Source organism: Martes martes, assembly GCF_963455335.1.
Source record: "Martes martes genome assembly, chromosome: 1".
NCBI lineage: Eukaryota > Metazoa > Chordata > Mammalia > Carnivora > Mustelidae > Martes > Martes martes.
The window spans coordinates 15101615-15128150 of NC_137888.1; the positions used below are offsets into that span (position 1 = coordinate 15101615).

Sequence of the window (26536 nt, forward strand, 5' to 3'; positions counted from 1 at the left end):
AGATAAATTTCATCACTCCAAATTCCACATGCCCGTTTTGCTCTCTCCTTCCCTGTCCTCCTAGTTCCAGGTAACAAAAGATTTGATGTCAACTGTAGATTAGCATGCATTTTCTATGATTTTTATATAAATAGAATCACACATTATGTCCTCTGCTTCAGGCTTCTTTCATTCAGCTGAATGACATTCATACTGCGTATATCAGATGTTTCTCTATTGCTGAATAATATTCCATTGTATGATTGTATCACTCTTTGTGTATCTAGTTAACTACTGATGGACTAGTCTAACAAAAATGGACATAACTGCATTGCTTCCAGTTTGGGACTACTGTAATAAAGCTTCTGTGAATGTCCAGATGGACATATACTTCATTTCTCTTGGGTAAATAAATACCTAAGGAGTAGAAGAGCTGAGTGATATGGCAGGTTGATGTTTAACTTTTCAGAAATTGCTGGAGCAGTTTTCCAAAGCAACTGTATCATTTTGGGCTGCTCCCAGCAGTGTACAAGTCCAGTTGCTCCACATTCTCAACAATCCTTGCTATTCAGTCTTTTTAATCTTAGCTACCCTAATAAATGTACCATGGTATCTCAGTGTGGTTTTAATTTGCCTTACCTGATAGCCACTGATGTTGAGCATCTTTTTATGTGCTTATGAGCCATTTGTATATCTTCTTTTGTGAAAATCTGTTCAATTTATCTGCTCATGTTTAGTGGGCTGTTTTCTTACTGATTCGTTAAAGCAAGCAGAATTTTTATTAGGATTGCAGTGACTCTATATACCAATATGGGGAGAACCAAAATCTAAATTGAGTCTTCTCATACACAAACATGGCAAATCTCCCCATTTACTTAGATCTTCTTTCAACATTATTCCGGTGTTTTTAGTGAAGAGGTCTTGCATATCTTTTGTTATATTTACTCCTAACTAGTTTATGGGGCTTTTTTGTAGTTACTATAAATGAATTTGTTTATTAAACTTCACTTTCTGGTTTTCTGCTGCTACACTGTAAACATAAAATCAATTTTTTAAATATTAACCTTTTTTTTAAAAGATTTTATTTATTTATTTGACAGACACAGATCACAAGTAGGCAGAGAGGCAGGCAGAGAGAAAAAGAGAGAGAGGAGGAAGCAGACTCCCTGCAGAGCAGAGAGCCCGATATGGGGCTCGATCCCAGGACCCCGCGATCACGACCCGAGCCGAAGGCAGAGGCTTTAAACCACTGAACCACCCAGGTTCCCCTAAATATTAACCTTGAATTCTGCAATCCTACTTAATTCACGTTATCAGGTCTTAACAGTTGCTTTGAAGATTCCTTACGAGTCTCTATGTACCATAATCATGTCATCTGCAAACAGAGACAGTTTTACTTCTTTCTAATCTTTATAGTTATTCTTCTTCCCTTATTGCAATGACGGAAGAGTGACAGCGCTGAGAGCTGGCATTCTTGCCTTATTCCCTTATAAGGTAAGTTTTTGATAATTCACCATTAAATATTATGTTAACTGTAAGTTTTCTAAGATGAGCAGCTGATGGGCAGAAAAGGAGATGTGGTAGTTACTATCCCAGTTAACTTCAGGCTCCTATAAGAAACTCAAAGGGGAAAAAAAAAGCAAAGAGTGAAAATCCCCCAAAATTCCCCAGAAGAGTGAAATTCCCAAACTCACTCAGCCTCCTCCAAGGGCACCCTTCATTCCTACACCACTTTCTAAGTATTCACCCAAGACATCCAAGGATCCCAAAATCAGGGGCTGTAGATAAGAAGGGCACGGAGTGGTTATCAGAGGGCACACCCAAGACTGAAAGACTCTGTCAGAACCATACAAACATAGCGCCTTTCTGCTCTAGAGATCACTAGGGTGGACAGCATAGAAGAGCCATCTGTAGTTCGATGACAAACCCTGGCAGCTGGGCAAGGTACTTTACATCTCCTGTCCCGTACATTTACAGCATTTCCTTTATTTTTAGGTAAAGTAGGGACAAGAATACTACTTTCTATTGGGAGGATCAAATAAAATAATACACATAATGTTTTTACAACAGTGCCTGGCACATAATGACTGTTCAATAATTACTGATTAATCAATTAAATGTTAGCTATTAGTTGATTAAATGTTAGCTATTATTTGAATCTGATGCTAGAAAGGTTTTCTGAGTGGCATAAGGAGACACTGGAACTCTAGTTAAAGAAGTATAATAGCATACTACTTAGCTTTCCAGGGCCCCTGCATGAGAATAGGGACACTTAACTGGTTTTCAACTTTCAGAATGACAAATAATGGAAGACTTCATTATGGTTATAAAATGGGATATAGACATTGTTAATCTTGACAAAATGAAAGTAAAATGAACAGGCTGGGAGATGGAATCAGAACTGAAAGGAAAACTAGTATTTCTCTGACTTACAATGTTGAGTCAAAAGATACTTCAAAAAAAAAAAAAAAAAAGGTACTTCCTTAGATGAGTGAGACCAAATTAAAAAATAAAACAAATTCTGGAGTTGTAGAGGTGACCAAGAACAGAAATGAAATAATAGATTATAAATATAGGTGGGGTGATGGTGGAAGCAACAAAATTAATATCCAGAGTAAAAGGAAGTCAACAGATAATACATTAGGTTCATAAATAAACTGAGGTCTAAACATCTTAGAGATACACAGGCAACTTCCAAAAAAATTGCATAGTGGAAACGGGTAAAGATGAATATTATCCACAAAGCAGAATTAGGGGTGGGATGGGGTACAACAGACAGGGTTGCTTCATGATAAATCTTTCCGTATTTTTTAAACCAAAAACATGTACTACTTTGACTAAGAACATAAACTTAAAAGATATTTAAATAGCAAACAAAAATATTAAAACATAGTTAAGTCTAAATTGTTGATAACTTGGTTGTGAGACTTAAATTTTTTAAAGATTTTCCAAAGAGCAAAGAAATTTGACAAAGAGGAAAATCAATCTTTAATTAACATTTTACATTATTTTGACTAAACTAGGAGGTGGGAGGGTAAAGAAATATAGTAAGATTTCTTACTTAGGAACAATGTTATACATATGGTTTAATATTTTATACTGATAGTAATACCAATTGAAGCAGATTCTTTACAAATCTTCTAAAGAAACGAACTGTTGAACTGCCAAACCACTAGAGCCTTACAAAATCTGATGAAACTTATTTCCACCAAGAAAACTACTCACATAATAAAATTTTGCATTTGCTTTTAGTTGAACTGATAAATGAAATCAAGAGCTGATGCTTTGAGAAGACGAGTAAAATTGACAAGTTTCTGCATTTGCACCAAGGAAAAAAGATGAATACACAGAATTCCCATGATCACACAGAGCATACGACAATGGCTCTTCTCCCAATGCCCTTCCATCTACAATAAAATTCTCTACTAGAAGTCCTCAAAAGAGCCATTTACATCCTCACTATTTTCACTTCCCTCTCTTCCCAATTTCACTTGAGCCCACTAAAACCAGGCCTTTCCCCCTTCATTCCATGGAAACCACTGCTAAATGGCAAATTTTCAGTCTTCTTAGACAGCATCTCAGCGACATTCAACAGGTTGATCATTCTCTCCCTGAATTCGTTCTTCGCTTGGCTTCCAGGATACACAATCCTGATTTCCCACCCTGCTGGCAGCCACCTGTCAATTTTCACTGATGGATTATCCTCCTCTTCCAAATCTCTAAACACTGGAGAGCCCAGGGCTTAGTTCTCAGGTCTGTCCTCTTCTTTGCGCACATTTCCTAGGTGAACTCATTCAGACCCAAAGTAAGGATAGGATCACTCATGGACTTACGGTATACTCTCATAATTATATTTGGTCTAATCTCAACAACTCTTCATAGTCATGTACCTAACTGCATACTCAAATTACTACTTGTATATCTAACAGGCATTGCACATTTAACAGGTCCAGAAATCTTGGTTCCCCCACCTCTAGTTAGAATGTATGTCAAAATATTTACAATGGTTACATCTAGGTAATTTTTGTTTCTGCATTCAAATTCTTAACTATAAATACATAATACTTTATAACCAGAAAAATGAATGGATAAAGAAGATGTAGTTCATATTTACAATGGAATATTACTCAGTCTTCAGAAAAGATGAGTATCTACCATTTACTTTGACAAGGATGGAACTGGAGGGTATTATGCTAAGTGAAATAAGTCAATCAGAGAAAGAGAGTTATCATATGGTTTCACTCATATGTGGAACACAAGGAATAGTGCAGAGGACAATAGGGGAAGGGAGGGAAGACTGAAGGAGAAGAAATAAGAGATGGAGACAAACCATATGAGACTCTTGACTCGGGGAACAAACGGAGGGCTGTGGAGGTAGGTGGGGAGGATGGGGTAACCTGGTGATGGGCAACAAGGAGGGCACATGATGTGATAAGCACTGGGTGTTATAAGCAACTAATGAATCCTGAATATTATATCAAAAACTAATGATGTACTATATGTTGGCTAATTGAATTTAAATTAAAAAAATAAAAATATTAAAATAGACAACTATAAACAAAACAATGTACTTTCATTAAAAAATGCAGTTGACATTTATTTCATTTGTCTTGAAGGCTCCCAAAGAGGCAATTCCAAAGAATGCCAAATACTTTTTCCTCCTTTATAATGGATATTTCCTCCAGTCATCAGTGGTACTGGTTTGTTACTATGTGTGAAATTCATGGGCAACTCTACAACATAGTAATTATGAAAGAATCTTCACAGTATCCTCACTGGTATCTTCACAGTAATTATGAAAGAATAAAGGAAACTATATAGGTCTCTAAAATAAAGGATGATTTAATGTGGAAAAAGAGAACTCTGTACAGAAAATAAGGAGGAAGGATGCATCAAGTCAGGTGTAGCTATTTAAAGGGCAAATGTGCATCCATTAGACTTAAGTAGGTAGCTCCTAACCTATTTTGTCTCACAAAGGCCTTTAAAAGGGATAAAGAGCTAAACAAACACACAGAATTATGAAATGCAGAAGAAAAGGCAGTTTAGGTTATTTTAACACTGCCAGCAGAATAACATTGGAAAGAACAGCAGTACTAGAATACAATTAGAGCTTTGCCAGTATTACCTACCAGGTGTGTGATCTTCTGTGAGCTACCTGATTTCATGCTTCAGGTTTCCCATAAGAAAAACACTTGCTCTAAGGATCTGACGGTTTGGTGCATTTAACAGCACAGTGTTTGGCACAAGATCATTATTATTTTATTATTACTGCCATCATTATGCAAGTGACCAACAGAAAACTGTATTTTAAAAGGTTCTGCAAACCCAAGAATTAAGTTACAAAAGGCAGAGACCTGTATCTTGGAAGAATAAAAATTTAGTAAACTTAAGATCTCAACAAGGTAAAAAGAAATCTTTAAAACTGGAAAGTCTGCTCAAGATAATTGCCAGTTGCACAGAACTAAAGCATTTCTAATTAAAAGAACACATTCATCCAGTATGACCTGCTTCCCCACTTCTGTTACAGATGCAGAAACTGAAACCCTGAGGGGGTCAGTAACTTCAAGACTGTAGAGGTCTTCTACCCCCACATCCAAATAATACATTCCAATTCACATGCATGACCTAAGTGGCACATGTGTGCAGGTTTTCTTGGGGTGGGGGGGGACAGGGTGGGTGAAAGTGAAAAGGGATGGAAGAATGAGGAAGAGAGGGAAATGCCTCAGGTATCCTGTGTGTGATGAGAACAGTGTTAGACTAAAAGGGCATTCAAGAAATAGCAAATTTCCCTTTATTATTCAATACTGATTAATTAACTTCTGATTAACATTTCTTAGGGGGCACCAAGGTGGCTCAATGGGCTAAGCATCTGCTTTTGCCTCAGGTCATAATCCCGGGGTCCTGGATCTAGCCTCAAGTCAGGCTCCCTGCTCAGCGGGGAGTCTGCTTCTCCCTCTCCTTCTGTGCTCTAATAATTAAATAAAATCTTAAAAAAAAAAAAAAACTTCTTGGATTACATAAACAATCTCATATATCATTAAAAGGAATCTGACATTCAACTATGCTGAACTAAAGTCAAAAGTCTATAGTTATACTCAACTATATATGGAAAATTCAAGGATAGAATGCTATGAGGTATTTCACTAAAAGTTACTCTTCATACAGAGTATTAAGTGTTTATGTCCTATAGTAAATGAAATACTATAAATTCTTCACAAGTCATTTTGTTTTCAAACTATAAAAAGCATAACCATGATCCAAATTATTTATTTCTGATTGCGTAGAGGAAGTCAAAGTCCCAAAGCTAGATCAAGGTCAGAATGACTCTGTAGCTCTAACAGTTAACACATATAGTACGCAAAGTAACTGGGGGTGGGGGGGGGTGGGGGGAAGACAACAACAAAAAAAAAGTGCCTTCAAATTCCCAACCTTCCTTAAACATCATCTTACTCCAACTCATAATAAATGTGAGTTAAAGAAAAAAAAAGGGTTTTAAAAAATTATCAGTTTTAATTAAATAAGGCAGCAATTATAGGGGAACAATTAGAATATTACATGAATCACAGATCTGAATTTTTTTTAATTAAGTAAGGGTATGAAATTGAAATGCTTTATTTAAAAATAACCTGATCCACTAATCCCTGACAGTCACCTATCTCAATATATTAACTTGGAAGTCAAAATTACCATTTCTAAATGGGGATATCCAAGCTGTAGACTTTCACCTAAACCCTCATAGCCACTTTCCCAAATATAATTATTATAAGATTTTGTCAAATAAGTAAATATGAGGCCTATTAAAAAAAGCTGAAATATTTCTCAGTGCAAATATTATTTAAGGAACACTAAGTAGATAAATATTATTGCTTTTTACCTAAGACAATTATTTTGGCAGTATATATAGTTTTTCTAAATTCTCTAAAAAATTAATACCATTTCAAAACACTAACCATCTATATCACAGCCTCTTAGTTATTATTAAATAGGAAAAACTATTAGCAATTTGCTTCTACTCGGTGAATTTACAATGCTATTTGTGTACTTATTTATTTGCCTTTCACATACCACGAAGAACACTATATAAACCTAAAGTGGCCTTATTCTTGAAGTCCCAAAAGAATAACTAATAAACTGACCACAGAATCACCTTCCCCTCTACTAGGGGAATGTGTGTGTAGAGGGAACAAGATGCTCCTGTTTGTAATTCAAGAGTTTGGGTTCCAAAGAATCCTGCCCATCCAAGTGGGCATTCTTTTGAATCAACCATTCTATTCAAGCCACTCTAGGCTCACCACTCAGGAGAGCCACAGATATCACAGGAGAACATGCCCTGCAGATTAAGAGACAGAGAGATTCTCTTGGTATAGATACAATCAGAAACTGCAAAATTGAATTGTATATTCTCCTTTTCCCCTTAAGAAATGACAGAACTTTAGAACTGTTGGAGTACTGAAAGAAATAGATTTAGATTACTTCCATAGGGTTTGTTTTTCTTTTTTTTCTTGTAAAATGGGCATTTTGTTTTCAATTTTTAAATATTTTTAAATAAAATTTATTTAATCTGACTGTAAAGGTTAAGACTTGACCATGGCAGGAAATATAAGATGATAAAGGGAGGGGGGAGTCACCCAAAATTCCAAATCAAGAGACAACCACATTTTCTTTTTCTATTCAGAAGTATGTGTCTGAAACCATAAGAGACTCTTAATCTCACAAAACAAACTGAGGGTTGCGGGGGGGGGGGGGGGGGGGGGTTGGTGGAGTTATGGACATTGGGGAAGGTATGTGCTATGGTGAGTGCTGTGAAGTGTGTAAACCTGGCAATTCACAAACCTGTACCCCTGGGGCTAATAATACATTATATGTTTATTAAAAAATAAAAAAAATTTTTAAAGAAATATATAATATCCAAAATATATAAGTAATTTATACAACTCAATAGCAAAAACAAAATAAAATTAAAAATTAAAAAAAAAAAGTATGTGTCTGTTTGTAGTGATGGGTTAAGTAGCAGGCAAGGATGGTACCGCTCATCACCCAATACCATTCATCACCTCATTTTCTAACCAAACTCTGATTATGTTCACAAATCTACTTTCTCCCTGAGGCTCTGTGTTTCTGGGGAAGCAGGTCCCAGTACCAACTAAGACAAGTGATGACCCATTTAAGCCCATTTAAGCTAATCGTGATGGTCTCATTTCCCTTGATATTGACTCATTTAGGTACGGGCTTATGTAAAACACTGGCCCATGAACAGAGAGAAGGTCAGGATGGCATCTATTATAAGGCTTTTGGGACAGGTTTTACTTAAGAGACATCCCGTGGGGTAAAAAAAAATAGTCCTCTCCCAAGGAACTTAGTCACTGACTTACGACACTTGAACTTGTAGCAGCCACCTTGCAACCATAATAGGAACTAACCCAGAACAAAACAAAGATACGCCCTGCATCTTCAACCTTTTCCTACTGACATTTTTTTAAAATTCATACATACACAAATACACACCCTTCCTGACCCAACTTCCCCCTACTAAAATCCCTCTTCTCTACTCTTCTTCAATGCTAAACTTCTCAAAAGAGATGTCAAAACAAACTGTTTCCTCTGTTCAACTATGCATTCATCATTGACATTCCTAAGGCTTTCCTGATTTCTTAAAACTTAGGTTTCTTACATTCTATGGCTCCCAGGCACATTCTACATGTTGCTACTACCAAAAGTAATACATGCTATAGTAATGGTTTGTCTATTAGACAATAACTTGTAAGAAGTTCTATACTATCAATATTTATAGAAGTTCCTGGCATAAAAAGGCATAAATATTTGTTTCATTAATCAAACATAAACCCAATACCTAATACAAAGGCATACCACAAATGCTGAAATGAATTTACCAACCCTACTACTTATACACAACAAAAGCTGATGACGTGTTTGTGTTTAAATTTGGGGAGAGGAGCACCATGCACAGAAAGATAAGAGACCAAAGCGCCTTGAAACTTAAAATCACAATTATTCTTTACTCTTCAGAGATAAGAAAGCTGCTCAAAGTTAACTGAGGGCAAGGGCCTGAGAAGCAAATGCAGGAAAGCAAATCTCTGAGTTCCCCTGCCATGGGTGTACACTGCTGCCAACCTGCTTCAGAGAGGAAAAGGTGTCCCAGCCCTCCTGGGGTCTGGAACACACAACAAACCAGGCCAATGACAACAGACATGCCAGGACGGGCAAAACACATTTTTTAAAAACCCAAAGAACTACATCTAGAGTTTGAACAGAACTTGTGACAATCCTTTACCACAAAGAGACCATTAAATAGGCCAAGTTAGAGTAGCTACAGACTCATCCCTATCATTTCATTTGATTTCTCTAGATAAAGGCTGGGAATGAAAGTATGTAACCCTATCAGGCTACGCAAAATGCTTTTCTACTTCAAAAGTCTTCCACTAATGTGGAAAAAAAATGGTTTAAAAAGTCAGTGAATATTTTCATTCACCTTCTAATTAAGTGATAAATCTATCTGTAGGAGAACCCTATACCATGCTGGGAATACTCCTCAGAAAAATTGAATAAATAAGGAAGTGTTAGGTTCTTTGAAAATGAAAAGTGTCTTGGGCCAAGATTTGATAACCACTTTACATTTCTGAAAAATAATATTTAAGTGAAAAATACACACTAATGAAATCACTGATCTTACTGAAAACCACTTACTCTAAAATGACAACCTAATAATTATAACCTCATAAATTTATTCAAAGACTAATAAATCTTTTATAGACATATTTTATAATAAACTCTCTGATGGATAATTTCCTTCATGATACAGCTGACTTCCAAAAGATGGCGGCACACTTTAAAGGAGGAATAAGGCATTAGGCATAGGAAGACACCAGTAAATAGGAAGCTGAGTGGGTGCATATCACGGTTTCTTCAACAGGACCCTAACAGTTCACCTCTAAGGCCAAAACCCACTTCCCCCTTGGAATCCTGGAGGCAGACACGTCAGTAAAAAGATCAATGCGAAAAAAAGGCAGGAGAGAGGGGCAAAACATTTCCCTCAGCACACTATTTAGTCTGTTCCCGTGCAGGTGGGATATTGTCAATGTCAATTGTCAACTCCATTATATGAAACACTTTTTAGTATAATTCCATGTTAATGGGAAATGGGAAAATGGATTGTAACTGTCTAGTGTAACTCTGATCCAATCTAAAAAGTAACGAAAAAAGTGAAAATAACTTCATCAGATAGAAGCTGGGAATAATAACTTTATTACAAAAATATTCTTTTGAATACTTCCTAAGTTTCCACAGCATTAAGAAAATTATTTGAATTAGTTTTTAAAAGAACATGATTTACACATAGGTTCAACTGCATTAAGGTAACATTTTCTAAACTGTGCCAGTGCTGAGAAAGGAACCAGCAGCCTGCCAACTTCACAGCATGCCCACTGTGCTCCTACAACAGTCATTAACAACCAAGATCCTGGCAACTCCTATTTCTTCCTTATGTTTGCTTTGGGGCAATTTTTATTACCCCATTAATATTGTCTAAACTGTCCCTGATCCTAAAATACAACAAAGAATCTGTTCTAAAGGAGTAAGGATATGACAGCAAAGTATTAGATACGTAAGAGGTCTAACATCTGGACAATCCAAACTACATTTTGCTCAATTCAATTCTAAGTCAATTACAAGGTAAAAAAGAAGTCACAAGACAAATTTTCTTTCTGTCCCAGGAGATGAACCAAAAGAATGACTTAAATTCAGCTGCTTCCCTCTATACTCCTATCAATAATGAAAACAGAAAGCAGAATTTTAAATGATCAAAAGTTTCAACTTACACATTTAACATAACTTAAGAGGTAGAGCACATGTTCTCACCTTCACTCTTTCAAAAATTCCCAAGTTTGAAAACCACAGGACTAAAAGGAATCCGTACCATACCACCACTGCAGCAACCAACCAAAAGTCTGCAACACACACAGCCAAGGCACATTCAATGTTCCAAGGGAGATAAAACAGAAGACAGGTATCCTCAACATAAAGAAACTCACATTCTGGGGCGCCTGGCTGGCTCGGGTGGGAGAGCGCATGACTCTTGATTTCATGTTGTGAGTTCAAGCCCCACGTTGGGTGTCGAGATTATATACATACATAAACGCATAAACAAATTAAAAGAAACTCACACTCTAGCCTAAAGGATGGTCAGAATGCTTGACACAACCTTTCTGAATGACCTACAGGTACAAGAAGCCATATGATAAACATACCCACTGTTTCTTATGGCTAATTTTTCTATCTTGGCATAGGCATGTCATTTCAGGAAAATACAATACTTAGAAGTAACTGGCAAGTATATTTACATTCCAAATGTTCCTCCAAAACTGGTCGGGAGTAAGAATTAAGAAATGAGTCTGCCCTGATATTAATGAGCAAGGAGGGAGTGAACAGGTTACTAAACCTGCCAGACCAGAGTCCTCAACTATTACATACAGAATTGACTAGATGCAGAATGGAAAGTGTTTTTATTTCTTCAAAAGCCAATTCCAACTAACTGGTGATGACCACCTGCAAGCCTTTGCTGAGATGGTTAGATCCTTTTAGAAAAAAGCCACATCCTGTGTTTCCTGCCGTCAGAAGTTGGGTGTTTGAGTTCCTGCTATTGCCTTAACATCAGAATGTTCACTGGAATTGTTTTTCCAGTAGCAGCAACGTGTTGCACATCCACATGCTCTCTTCAGTCTTCCTGATGATCAATGGTTGCGATTCAGTTCAAAGAGACTACAAAATGTGGCTGTGTAACAGCACTTCCCTGACTGTGAACAGATAGTAACACCTCACATGTAGTAAGATGGAGCCAACACTTAACACATATTAATGCATTTATTGTCCAAATAGTCTCTAGCATATACATTCTATCACCATCATCATCCCCATTTTGAAGAGGAGAAAGGGAGGCACAACTAGGTGAAGCAGCTTGCCCAAGGCTTCAAAGCAGGTAAGTACGAGAGCCAGAAGTTGATCTGAGGCAGTCTGGCTCCAGATCTCCCACTTTGAACCACTTTGCTTACTGCTTCTCTATCAGCTGCACACTGACTGAACCTACAACTTCAGTTTTGTTAATGCTTCCCATTAGCAAGCCAGAAGTCTGGGTTTCACGGTGGCCTAAGTCTATTTTATCTGCAGTTCTGAAATGTTTAATCTCTTCAAGGGGCCTGGATTCTGGCAAAGAGTGCTCAGTTTACCCATACCTTCAGTTTTGGTAGATTATTGGGCATATTTTTTTTAATTTTTATTTATTTATTTGACAGAGAGAGAGATCACAAGTAGGCAGAGAGAGAGGAGGAAGCAGGCTCCCCGCTGAGCAGAGAGCCTGATGCGGGGCTTGATCCCAGGATCCTGAGATCATGACCTGAGCCGAAGGCAGAGGCTTTAACCCACCAAGCCACCCAGGCGCCCCAGGGCATATTTTTTTTTAAATCATTAAGTTTCATAAGTCATCTATTCCACCACATAAAACAAACCCTCTGGGATACCTCGGTGGCTCAGTCAGTTAAGTGTCTGCCTTCAGTTCAGGTCATGATCCCAGGGTCCTGAAATCAAGTCCCATATGGGGCTCCTTGCTCAGCCAGGAGCCTGCTTCACCCTCTGCCTGTTCTGCCTGCAGCTCTCCGTCCTTCTGCTCTCTGACAAATACATAAATATTTAAAATAAATAAGTAAACAGATACATAAACAAATACAACCCTCCATTTAATAGAACCCTCAGGGGGTGCCTGGGTGGCTCAGTTGGTTAAGCGGCTGCCTTCGGCTCAGGTCATGATTCCAGGGTCCTGGGATCGAGCCCCACATCAGGCCCCTGCTCAGCGGAGAGCCTGCTTCTCTCTCTCCCTCTGCCTGCCGCTCTGCTTACTTGTGCTCTCTCTCTAGCTCTCTGTCAAATAAATAAATAAAATATTAAAAAATAATAATAATAGAACCCTCAGGAAATGCGAGTTTTCAGATTAAAGCAATGTTCCCATTAACAGAATATTAGCAAATTGTTAGTAGCTGATTCGTAAAACCTAAGTCTTGGAGAGATCTATACAGTGAAGAGAATTTCTAACAACTGGTCCTTTTAAAGAACTTCGCAATCATTATTCTAAACATTATTTCTCACAATACAGGAGTGTAGAAGGCACATGACCTACAAGATTTAACTAAATCTTAGCATACTCAGAAGTTGATTTTCTAAATATACACATTCTCCTAAGGGGGGAAATTCCACTTCCCAAGTGATTTACTGAATATGTAGTCTTTTTTTTTTTAATATTTTGTTTATTTATTTGACAGAGAGAGAGAGAACACAAGCAGGGGGAATGGGAGAAGGAGAGGCAGGCTTCCCACTGAGCAGGGAGCCTGATGTGGGGCTTAACCCCAGGACCCTGGATCAAGACCTGAGTCTAAGACAGATGCTTAACAACTGAGCCATCCAGGCACCCCTGAATATGTAGTCTTATTAATCCTTACTAAAACAGATGTAAACTTGCCCCCCAAAAATGACTACAAGGAGTAACAGAACAAAATAACTTTTAAAAGAATTTGTTATATCCAAGTGTGTAAATGTGTAATCTTATCCAATGTGTAAATTATCTTCAGGTGCTCCCACTGCACCCTTTTCCATATTACTACACTTCAGATCACATATATTTAACAAACCAACGAGCTGGCTTGTTTCCAAATTCAAAATACATGGTATCATACGTAAAGAGCAACTCTGAATTCTTTTATTTCCATTCCTGATATCAACAATGTAATAAATTTACATTCAAGCTTCACATCTTTAAAGTACAGCATAAAAAGAATAGAACTACATATGCAATAAAAATTGAATGAATATTTAGAGTATTCTGAAAGAATGGTAGCTCTTAAGAGGAAATCAGAAGTTTGAAAAAATACTCTAGTTGCTGAAAGAATGACACTGGTCGCAGTTAATGAATTCTTTATGTTTCTCAACAGTAAAAGAGGAGCCCATACCCACATTTTATAACATATAGGTACTCCTATTTATCTGTATCTTGAAGCTTTCTTGTTTTACATAAAATTAAAATTTTAAAAATCAAAGTTTTATTATTTTCTTCCAAATGAATCATCTGGCACTTCACCTTGGAGATCCTAATACTTATTTAAAAAATTCATGATTTCTAATCTCCTATAGTCTCAAACTTAGAGCAACAAAATTAACCACTTTTCCATTTACAAAATGTTTTAAGTGAATTACCATCAGTAAGAATTAGTCATTCTTTTGACCACAGGTAAGGGCCAGTCCCTGTCCTCCCCCTGCCCCAACTTCCACATTTTCCATCCCTAAACTCTGTTAATAAGAGGGCTGTCTGGTGAGCTTGGGTCATTTTTAAAGCAAGAAGTAATGAACTAAGATGTAAATACACTCTAGTACCATAACCAAGAGAATGAAACTTGTATATATATGGTTTACTTTTCATTAGACAGCTCCTTCTAGACTTGACCCAATGTGACCTGCCAATTCCATTCACACTCTCCCTCACCCTTGTCTCTCCACCAGAAACTACTACTGTATGCATGAAGAGCCAAGGGCCATGAAAACCAAGAGGAAGTCTCCTGTGTTCTCATAAAGAAGTTTTTATAGAGAACAAATTAAGTTCACTTTTTGAAATGTATAAGCCACATAACAACAAAACCACAAGAGGGAAACAAAAAACTAAGTTCAGTAATGGTAGTAAATATTTTTATGACAATCCTGTTATTAGGTTACCCCTAGCTGTAAATTTCTTGCTCAGTTTTAGCTCTCTCCAGCACAAATTCATTCTCAGGCAGTAGGTCATGAGGCCACTCTGTGTTTAAACACAACCTCAGCACCACTTGGCCACTTCTAAGACTGCTGGTGCTCTTCACCCACTCATTACCTGTATCAAAACAGACAACCCTGGCTGGGTCCCCTTCAGCCCTCTGAAGCAACCCCTCTTGAGCGCTCCTTGGCCTTTTATGGTGGAGGCATGTGATGAGCATATCTGCACCAGCTGTTCTTAATTACCTCTCAGGCTGGGGTGAATGACTCAGCAACCCAACTTTTTTAAGGAGTCATCATCCTACCTTGTTATCCAACCAACATACTGAACAATGGTCAACCACCAGACCCAGCCATATTAAACAACAATAACACACCATGCAATGCAGTCACTAAACCAAAGCCATCCCACTCCAAGCTGACTCACCAAGAGTCCTTTTCTCCCCAGGCTTCTTTAGCCAAAGACAGAAGTGGCAAGTGCCTTCAAGCCCAACCCAGCCCAGCCCTTGCACCACTACCCAAGACCAGGAAGAAGCCAGCTTGCCCACCTCTTTCCATTTCTCTGCTTGACCATGTGAAGCACTCAAGTGCTCTGTCACCAACACGTCCGGTGTGTCCCCTCCTTATCTTTCTGGACTGCTCTAAATGCAAAGCCTCCAGATATAAGGAGCGTTAAAGTATATGAACAAAGACCCAGTAGTGGCATCCACCATGGGTAACAGTCCCAACACTGATACAGTTCTCCAAATAGATAAGCATCCCTACAAAACAGCCTTTGTTCCTTCAAGCATCGCACAGTAGCTTGTTTTTCCCCCACACGTCTTTCACAATTACTACTACACTATACCTTAATCAGCCCAAGTTTCACGCAGAAGGCTCGCTGCACAAAGGCATTCCGCACAATACTACTCAGTGACATAAACCCGCCGCGCAAGAATGAGAAAGCAGTGGCACTCGTGTTCCCTTAGACAAGCACAAAGCTGGTGCCTCGGCAGTCAGCACCCACCCTCACCACACTGTGGGAGTCTTAATTACAACGTGTGGGCAAAACTCCAACAAAGGGAGCTCTGCGATGTCCGGTCCTCCAAACCAATCTTGGCTCAACCCAGCCCCGCAAGGTGGCATTTCTGCTCCAGCCACGACCTCGGCCATTCTTAACGTGACTCCACGCGCCGCAGACACCCAGGCCAGGCAGACCGGACGCAGGCAGCTCGCGGGACGCGTCGCTGCTGAGCGTGGTGGGAGGGGGCGGGAGGACAACACGGAGCCGGGGCCGGCCGCGCGGGCGGTGCTGATGTGTCACACGGTCCCGGAGGGCCGGGCTCGGACCCGGGCGACGGAGAGGCGGGGGCGGGGGGACTGGGCGCCCCGCGGCCCCGGGCGCTTCCCCGCCCCACCGCGCCCACCGCGCTCGCCGGAGGGGAAAGTGCAGCGCGGGCCGGTAAACAACAGCGCTGGCCCCGCGCTCGCAGCACGGGGCGCAGGCAGGTCGCCCCTTCCGGCCGCCGAGGCCACTTCCAGGAAGAGGGGCCGCCGCTGCCCCCCGCCCAGAAGGCCGCCGCCCGCCTCCCCGCCTCGCCGGACCGGCCCGCGGGCGGCCCCTCACAGGCGGGCAGCCCGGACCGCGCGCCGCCGCGCGGACCCTCCCGGGAAGGACGCGAGGAACGCCGAGCCACTCACCAGAGCCGAGGCGCCGCGCGGCCCGACTGACGGCGGCGAGCGAGCCCAGCGGGCGGCGCGGGCAGCGGTCAGGTGACGCACTCCCTCCCCGCGGCCGGCCGCCCCCTTCCCTCCCCGGCCCTCCCTTCCCTTCCCTTCCCCTCCCCTCCCTTCCCCTCCCCTCCCCTCTCTTCTCCTCCCCTCCCCTCCCTCTCCTCCCTTCCCCTCCCTCTTTTCCCCTCCCCTCCGCCGCCGCGGCGGCCGCCACCACCTCCCGGTGCTTAAACCCCGCCTGCCGGAGGCCCCGCCCCTCGGGTCCGCCTCGCGAAGCCCCGCCCTGCCCACCCCGCGGCGCTAAGCCCCGCCCCCGCCGGAGACCCCGCCCTCACTCGAGGCCTCAGTCGGCGGGCTGGGGCCCGCGGGATTCCCACGGCTGCAGCGCCTGCTGCGGCTGCACCCTCCCGAGGCCGACGGGAGAGGTCGTGGGCAGGGACTGCGCCGGCCCGGAGCAGACCTCCCAGGGGCGGCGGCGGCGCGCTCGGCTCCCCTTTGCGAGCACAGCCGGCCGCCTGCACGGAAAAGCCACCGTGGACCACCTCCTCCTCCTTCCCAAGGGTGCATAGAAAGGAAAAGGCTGACGGCCTTCTGGACCCAAGCATTGCCAGGACGCTCGGAATTGAACGAAGCTGCCAAGAGCCCAGACAGAGTCCCACGGACAACAGGAGGTCCCTCCTCTGCCATCCCTTACTGGTGGCTGGGCGCCCAGGTTCACAAGGTGGTATTTGGGCTTGCTGGTAGGATGTATCGAATGCCTTCAGGATTTTGTAGAAAGCATCTGGCAGCCCTACTTCTGCTGTCTGACAAAGAAAATAAGGGCGTCCGCCTAACAGGTGTTCCCCTTTAGGCCGTGGCTGCCAGGAAACTTGGAGCCAGGTCCAGCGCCCAGTGGTGTCAGCCAGGTCAGCTCGAGCCCTGGTCAGACTTTCCTCCTCCGATGCTTATTCTGGTGTTTATCCAATTGTCAGTTTTAAAACTATGTCCCAAGCCATTTAGCACCTCTGGAGTGCAAAGCACTGTCTCTGCGAAAAGATACACACGAGGCAAAGCCCAAGCTTATCAATCTGGAGAGAGAACTGAGACTGTGCCAGCCAACCTGATTGGAGTTGGGATGGTCTGTGCAAAGGGATTTTGCTGTTGGCTTTGTGTTCAAGCGGAGAGAGAGAGGAGATGGAGAGAAATTGGGGGTGAACAGCCGCAGCACCAGGGTGTGGGAAGTCATTCTTGAACACAGGAGGACAGCCCTGGAGCTCCCAGGACAAAAAACGTTACCAAGATAATAAAGTCAGGTATTATCACTAACGTGACTGAATGTGTACTTACAGGTTAGGGACAGCTGAGTTTCATCCAGAATACATGAGAAAGTGACAAGTGCAAGGAGTCAAGTGATTGACTATGACTTCAAATCAGGGCAGAGGACGACATTGCATTGGATCTTAACTGGGAAGAATGGGGCTCTGCAGTGTGCAACATGCTCTTAGTCCAGAGGGAGGAGGCAGATGGCATTCCAGACTGCCAGAGTTCACAGTGGGGTACAAAGAAATGCTGAGAAATGAGGAAAGAACACAGACCATAAAAGGATTTGGGTTCTTCCTGATGTGAGAGTTTTTAAGTCTTCACTCTCCTTCCACCCTAAGCCAATGAAATTGGATTCTTCTTTCCTCCCACACTTGTAGTTTTTTTCTAGATGAAGAACAGATCCTCCCCTTTGGGAGGAACTCTTCCTCCTTTGAATGACAGTGGTGATATTTTCTAGCACAACCTCTGATTTGCTTCAGTATTTTAAAGTTTTACAAATGTGGTGAGGATACCAAGAGAGCCAGGAATGACTCTCCAGTTTTAGTGTGGGGTGCTTGTTAAAATACAAATGCCTGGGTCCTGCCCCAAAGATTCTGATTTCATGGGTCTAAATATTACCCAAGGATCTGCATTTTTAATAGTGACACAGGTGGTTACTCTTGAGAAGTACTGAGTTAGAGCTTACAGTGTGTAATAGAGACAGGGTAAAAATTAAATTAGAGAATGAAGTAAAACCAGGTCAGAATTGGCATCATATACTGTTCTTAGAGCTTGGCCTTTGTTCCATGGGCTGACAGGAGTGCATAGAGGTCTCTAAGTCATATGATTCTTTCTAAAACTTTTTTTTTTTTAATTTGACAGACAGAGATCCCAAGTAGGCAGAGAGGCAGGCAGAGAGAGAAGGGGAAGCAGGCTCCCCACCGAGCAGAGAGCCCAATGGGGGCTCGATTCGGGGCTTGATCCCAGGACTCTGGGATCATTACCTGAGCTGAAGGTAGAGGCTTTAACCCACTGAGCCACCCAGGTGCCTCAAGTCATATGATTCTTTTTAGAAGCTAATTCCAGAGAACTTCATTCACTCCATCTCTGTTGCTTTAGCTCCTTTTGTCTTTAAAAACTCATGTGCTATCCAGGCAACAACATTTAGGGGAGGGGATCAAAAAATGGGCTTTAAACTGCGGATGATTACCAAGATAAATAAATATTGGTGTCACCAACTTGAAAAACAGCCAGTTGACATTTCTTCCCTCCAAAGGGATTATGATTGAAACCATACCTCCCCTGTCCCTGATGGGGAGATTTTCATGGAAAATGAACATATTTTATTAGAAAACAAGGAGCACATCCTGGAGCAGCACGGACGAGCATGCCCTCGTGTTCACCTGACATCTGAAACAAAGGGGAAAGGGATGTAACCTCTGGCTGGAGATGTGCACAAAGTCTAAGATCAAAACAACCAAAAAAGGCAGATGAAGGAGAAAAAAGAAGACCGTATTGGAGAAGAGCTCCATGGGACAAGACCGAAACTGGTGAAAGTGGTGCTGCCCAGACACCAGATTTAATGACAACCAAAGTGGTTCAATGAAGAATCCCAACATGGAAAAATTATTGTGCCCCCAAAAACCAATGGGAGGCCAGAATGGACTAACAGTGGCTGTGAAATTTGTGTCACCATCCTCATCAAGAGAGTTTCTTTTTCATCCCCTACTTTGTAAGAAGAATCACAACCCAATAACCAGGGCTGAGAGGGAAGTTCAGCTCGATAAGGGAAAATATATAGAAAATACTTTCATCTTAAGCCTGTTTCCATCTTCCTGACCTGACACTTAAAATTTCCCACAATTACAGACTGATGGTGCCCCAAATTTCCCTCACTCTGTGGCACATATTTATATAGTGAAGTAGAGAAAATGTTATTCTCTCAGAAGGTCATGCTGGACAGTGTACTTATTATATAATGAATGAATGAATATGATTACTGAAGTTACTAAATGTTTGATGCAAATGCTTTCCTGTGGAGCCAGTGACCTTTGTGCATGTTGCTAAGTCAGAAACGGCACATAGAGAGCCTTCAGCCAAGGTCACATGCCTGCAAAGAACAGAGAAAAATCCAGCCCAATAGCTTTGTTATATGTATTTGTTGATGTTCACATCAAGGATTATATAACCTGTGGCTCTTGATCTTTTATCTTTAAAATTCATGCAAGTATTAAATTCCACTCCATAGTAATAAAAATTTCCTCAAAATTAAGGATATATAATATATATGTGTGTGTGTATATATATATGTGTGTATATATATATATACATATATATATTTAGTAAAAGTGACACAGTCGGTAGAGGGGATGTATTTTAACTCACCTCTGGCCTATATCATTTTATTCACCTAGAGCAGTGTTCTCAACAGAAGCCAGTTTTACCCCCCCCAAGGAAATATTAGTGTTGATAAGGAAGGGAGGAGATGCTACTGATATCTAGGGAATAGAGGCCAGAGATGCTGTTAAACAACCTACAATGTACAAGACAGTCCCTGTGGATAAAAAAACTTAGTGAATAAGCGCACTTTATTCCCCATTCACAACAAAGAATCCTCTGTCCCCAAGTGTCAGTAATGCCAAGGTTGAGAAGCCCTGAGCTAGTTGTACTCATGCTCCAATGGGAAAAATGTGTATATGTCCTTGATAAAGATAAGCTACTGAATTTTCTGTAGCTTCCTAACAACCAGGTTAAAAACGAAACCTGATCAGTCAGGACTGAGCTAAATGGGGGTTGGACTGAAGTGACCACAGTGAGAGAAAAAAGTACTGAAAGCCTAGGGAAGAGAAAATGAGCACAGCCATGAAGACTCCACCCACCCCACCCCCTACAACACCCCACCACCCCCATCACACCAACTTGTTCCCCAGTCTGGCCTGCTTTAGGTAGGAAGCACTTTGGAAACGGAGTAGAATGATGGCTGACCTCTAAGATCTAAGAGCCATAAAAGGGGACCGATTGGATCAGAGGACTGATAAGTATAGTGCCACAAAATCACTGGATTTTCACTATTGGCCACTCCAGATTCCCTCTCTAGCCTTCTCCACCCTGCTCTGTGTTGCAGGACAAAGGTCTCTAGGCACATAATCCGTGGGTTCCCCTGCTGCCTCGCTTCTGGTTGTATTTGGATAGTGGAAGGCATCATTAGGAACATAGCTGTTTCTCTACCAGGCAATAGGTTGGCTATAGCCATAGTCCTCTACCAAGACCTCAGTTCTTGCCAGGCAAACTTCTCCTAGAGCTATAGCAAAAGCAGCATCATTCTAGGAGTGAGCGCTATACCTCCCCACCTTGATAAGCCCCAGGGTGCACCACTATCCCACTATCCCTTAGTGGGTTACATGTCTTCACCTTTGTAAGTGGTCCCATATGTTTCTTGCCAGTTCCCTGACTGATTCACCAGGCCAAGACTTGCAGGTAGCCAGAGTGAATATATGAACACATCTCAGGAGGGGGGGAGTTCCTTAAAATCTGAAGCCAAGAAAAGGGAGAACTAGAGGCATAAATACAGGCACACATTGCTCATGCTGCCCAGAGGGGAGGGTGCACTGGCCAAGGATACAGTATTTTCTTCCTGAGTACTATTTATTCCTGAGTACATCGTGAGGAGAGAAGCCACAGGCTACTGTGGTTTGGTTCCACTAGATTAGCCATTAAGGTCACCTCACTCGCATCCCTCTTTGGTTTCTTTCTAATGACTTGGCTTCACATACATTTGCCTGAGATTGGTTGGTGAACATTTGGTACACTTGCTGGCAATATTCTCATGGTGAACTAATAAATTATCTTGGCGGTTTTCTTCCTGTCTCTGCAGCTTTGTGTGAGCGTGCATCCGAAGGATGGATTGACACTGATGCATCGCCGTTCAGCTTCCTGCATCTGCCAGTTCAGAATGTGGGACGTTTCACAAGGCAAAGCCCAGCATGGCTTGGCCAGGTGCTAGCTACTTCACAGAAACACTCTGTATATTCATTATTGGTGACTTCAGGACTGACCTTTAGACCAGGGACACTTTATTCCCCCTCACTTCCCTTTTCCTAAATCCCTTTTTGGCAGACATTGCTAGTTGTCTACCCAATCCCCCTTCTTCCTTCTTCCTTTCTAACAGAATTCTAATTGTGCTCAAAAACACTTAAAAACACCACCCCAGACTCCATTAACCATGTGACCTAGCTCCGTTCAACCAGATATAAGTAAACGTGCAATTTACTGAACTTCCAGGAAAGCTTTTACTTTCGTGATAGCAGAAGAGCAAATCGGCTGGTATGCACTTCTACCCTCTGCTCTCCCCATCAAAAGACTGGAGGTGCAGCTCTTTTCTTTCAACCTTGAGGATGAAAACCACAGGCTAAGGATAGCAGAACAGGAAGCTAAAAGGAAGCTCAGGTCCTTGATGTCTACCCTGAGCAGCTGACCAGCCCTGGTTGTGGGGTTTACTTTCTAATCGTCCCAGAGAAAGAAAACCCTCTTTGGTTAAGCTTCAGGAGTTCGGTTTCTATTACATGAAGCCAAGTGCGTCTCAACCGACACCCCTTCTGCATCTCAAGGCTTTGACTGGTCCCCCCCGCATCATTGTGTTTAAACGAATGTGCTAAGGACCCCTACAGGCATGCATCCTAGGTTATGTGGGAATAAATGGATTGTTATGAACATACACAACCTGGACACGTGACCCTGAAAGCTGGCAGATGAATGGCAGTCAGTAGCAGCATAATAGTGTTGAGAGTAGAAGGGCAAAAAAATAGATCTTATTTATGACATCTGAAGAATATTCTTATTGACTTCAGGATTGCCATCTCCTCTCAGATATAAGTAGGTCACAAATAAGAAAACAGAGATACAGAGAAACTAGTAAAAATACTCTGATAAAATTCCAGGAAATGGCTCTCTGAAACATGGGACAGCTGCCAAAAGGTGGGGGTGGTGGGGGAGGAAGTTAAAATCTTTCAAAACAATTTCATGGATTTAAGCTCTGCAAAAACACTAGGAGGGCATAAGAAATTGCATGGAATTATTCTGATCATTTAAATTCTTCCTCTGTTATTGTGCATTTTATAACTGAATAATCAGAAATCTGCATCATAATGAATAGATTACATGAACTAAAAGAGGCAGATCCACCTAAAGCAGCCAAAATAAAGAAATATATGTTAAATCCACATCTATCCCAACCAACCCACGTCGGGCTTAGGGGAAGCAATAGGAATAAAGAGATGTTGAATTCCAGTTAGTAAAAAAAAAATCTTTGTACTAATAATTTGAAAATTTTACCTAAATAAAAGGCGGCTTTAGAATTAATATTAAGCTTAGCGTTCTAAAAGCATCAATTTAAATTGATTAGAACACTAGAAAATTGCCTCCTGGCTATATAAGATTTCCAGAAGAAATACCATTGGGAATGTTTGTTTTTTTTTCTATCCCTCAGGATAAACAAGAAAAGGAAACCGAGGGCATATCTCTAATTAGCTACATGTGCCCCTTGGGTTTCTAAAAACAAGCTCTAACATAATTTGATTCTTTGTCCTCAGCAATGAGAAGTCAAGCATAAAGCCATTTGCAAGCACCACATGATGTGCTGTAGAAAGGAGCAAAAATAATCATAGACATTTCCATCAGTCTATTTCATAGACAAAAGTCCATGTTTCTGTTATCATATCCAGATAAATCAGGCTTCACCTCTCTTACTTCTTTACTTGGTGCCTGAAATCCCTTGGAGATTAATTTTTGGGGATGAAAGTTTTGCATATTCAGAAGTTCTCTGTAGAATTAAAGTTGTGTCAAAGGGCGAATACAGTAAGCCACACTCAAGGATAAATTACAATAACTCTAGAGAGAATAAGTTTATAAAAATACAGCAGATAGGGTTCAAATATGTCTTCATGGGATAATGGGAAGGGGTATCTAGAATAGGAACCATGAAGTCTTAAGAATTTAAGGATCTTAAGATGGGGCCAAGGAGGGCACTAGAAAGGCAAGAACGGCTAAGCAGTAGGACACCAACGGAGACTAATTCGGAATTATTGTGAAGAGCTAGTGCAGCTTTTGGAAAGTGTTATCTATTCATTAAGATTTTTATTATAAATTCATCTCTAAGTATGAGATTGAAAATAAGATCCTCAGTGGAATGCCTGGGTGGCTCAGTCCCTTAAGCCTCTGACTGCAGCTCAGGTCATGATCTCAGGTCCTGGGACCCAGCCCCCCACGGCTTCCCTGCAGTGGAGCTCCACACTCAGTGGGAGTTTACGCCCGCCCCTCCCCACTCCTACTCACAGATGTGCCCTCTCTCTCTTTCTCTCAAATAAATAAAATCTTAACCAAAAAAAAAAAAAAAAAAAAAGGAAAAGACGATCCTCAGAAATTATAAATTCATCAGTATTAGTAGAAAAATTAAGGACAGCAAATATAAAAGCATGAGCCTCAGGAAAGGTTCAAATACATCTATCTTAATCATCATCAATATGCTAAAGATATGTGTGCATTTCATACTTGATCATTTACAAGCCGTTTTCATAGATTTTGTTTAATTGGTATACTACCCTCTAAGGCAGATAAAACAGAGTATCCAGTTTTTAAAATGAGGGAGCTGAATTTGGGGGCCGAAAGCTGGTAAAGGTTGCCACACAGTGCATTGGGCTCCTTAACCAAAAACCCTTTCCTCTACCTGAAACAGTTTCCCTGAGGATCCCACAAATAAATACAGATAAATAAACTTTAATCCATGGAGCTCAGTATTGTCCCATTGCATTGAATTATATGCATGTTCAAACCTTTATAGCGTACAATGTGTAGTGATACCCTTTATTTTTTATGAAGTATGATTTGTGATACTTAATCACAAATTTCTACAAAATTTGTCTGTCAGCTCTCTCTTGCAGTATGATTCGTAGGGGATTTTTTTTTTAAATCACTTTTACCTGTAATGATCAAATATGGTAAAATCTTGGCCTCTCTGGAGGCCTCTTGGGAGGGACTATGGGACAAACCAGGGATGACCTAGATTAGAAGGTGCTATCGGAATCACCAGGTCCAGAGACTAAGTGTTTATATTGGTATTGAGTACTTACTAATCCAATTCAAGTTGACAGGGAATCATTGATAAGACAGTAGATGGAACGCAAATTAACATAGGCTGGTTTGGGAGGGAATTTTGTCCTCTTGGAGAGGCACTTCAGCATAGTAGGGACAAGCATGGACTCTAGAGCCAGACTGTCTGAATCCCAATTCTACTACTTGACCATTTTGGCTTGTTCCTTCAACCAAAAATGGGGGTTATGCTAATATTCATTCCTAGCATTGTTGCAAACATTACATGAGCTAATATGCAGACAGCATTTAGAACAACACATAGTATGAGTTATGTAAGTATTAGGTTTATTATTATGGAAGCCAAAAATATTCGAGAAAGGTAACCACATTAAAAACAATGGGAAAGCAGAGATCAGGTCTTGCCCAGCCCCTACTTGCTGATTCTGAGAAGGGACTAGAGAGCGTGAAGAAAAAGATGGGCACCACAGATTTTATGGTTTTGTTCTTAATGTAATGCAAATACAAATCACTTATCAGTGTGAAACTACACAAGAGCTCTTTACCCTAAGTTACATTTAAACTTAAATCTTAGTTATTAACTAGCATAATGCTAGGTTTCAGAAGAGAGAATGTATGTGGGCTTTGAGATGAGCATCTTCTAAAGTGAAACAAAAACCATGGGAACAGCTTGATGGGGAGTAAGTTGGGGGAATAGTGGACAAGGTCCATGATCCAGTCTGACCCTTCAAACCCCTTTGACATTTTTGTGCCCCTCTCTACCTTTCATGTGCTTTTGTTCCCCATGACTAGCACCTGCAGTCCTTCTCTAGAAGACTTCATTTGGTCTACTGATCTGGAAATGCCTGTGAATCGATCTGCTCCAGGTGGTGTTTAGTTGATGGGCACAGAGGTATAAAAGCCAACTCCCTTGCTTCAAGTTCCCCGGTGGGATCAGGTGGAGCCTACTTTCTGTAGGGCCTTGTTTGGCCTCCCCTTCCCTATCCTTCTTCCTCCATTTCCTTCCTGGCTTCCCTGAGGAAGAAATAATAAATAATAAGTAAATCATGTGCACATGAATCCTTGTTTCAAAGTCTGCTTCTGCGGAGCCTGACCTAAGACAGAACTAAAGATAATTTTTGTCTCATTTTATAATTAATGATCTGTAATTAGGGCAGGCTCTGGGGACAGAAGATCTGAGTTCAAATCTTGTCTTGGCACTTAGCTGTGCCAACTTCTCTGTGCCACCTTCTCATCTGTGAATGTTTTTAATTTAATTCTTCTTGACATGACCAAGAGCCACCTTAGATTCTGTGTCACCTAGGTAGAGGAGCAAATCCACATTTGATGAATGCTGATCACAGGGCTAGATATCATCAATACTATCTCATGTAATCTTTACAACAACCAAAAGGGGCATGTATGCTCACCTCTATTTCACGATGAAGAATTTGTGAGCCAGAGAAGTTATTTGCCCAACATTACATGAAATTAGTCTTTAAATTCACAGAAGCTAATGTAGAATGTATAATTATAAGAAGGATTCCCCAAAAAAGGTAAAATTCTGTTATGTATGATGTCCTTAGTTGTATAAAGATACCTTCCATTCTGGACTATAAAAGGTTATCTACAAGCACATCCTCCATAGTAGGACTGCAATAAATATTGAGACAGTGCAAAG

General features: G+C 41.1%; 1 protein-coding gene across 1 annotated transcript in view; it reads right to left on the minus strand.

Moving 5' to 3' along the window:
• Nucleotides 1–16599, minus strand: part of BACH1 (BTB domain and CNC homolog 1) — a 44337-nt gene extending 27738 nt beyond the window's left edge. The window contains 1 exon segment of the mRNA XM_080812271.1: nucleotides 16459–16599. The gene's annotated coding sequence lies outside the window, so the exon portion shown is untranslated.
• Between the last annotated feature and the right edge of the window lie 9937 nt (nucleotides 16600–26536).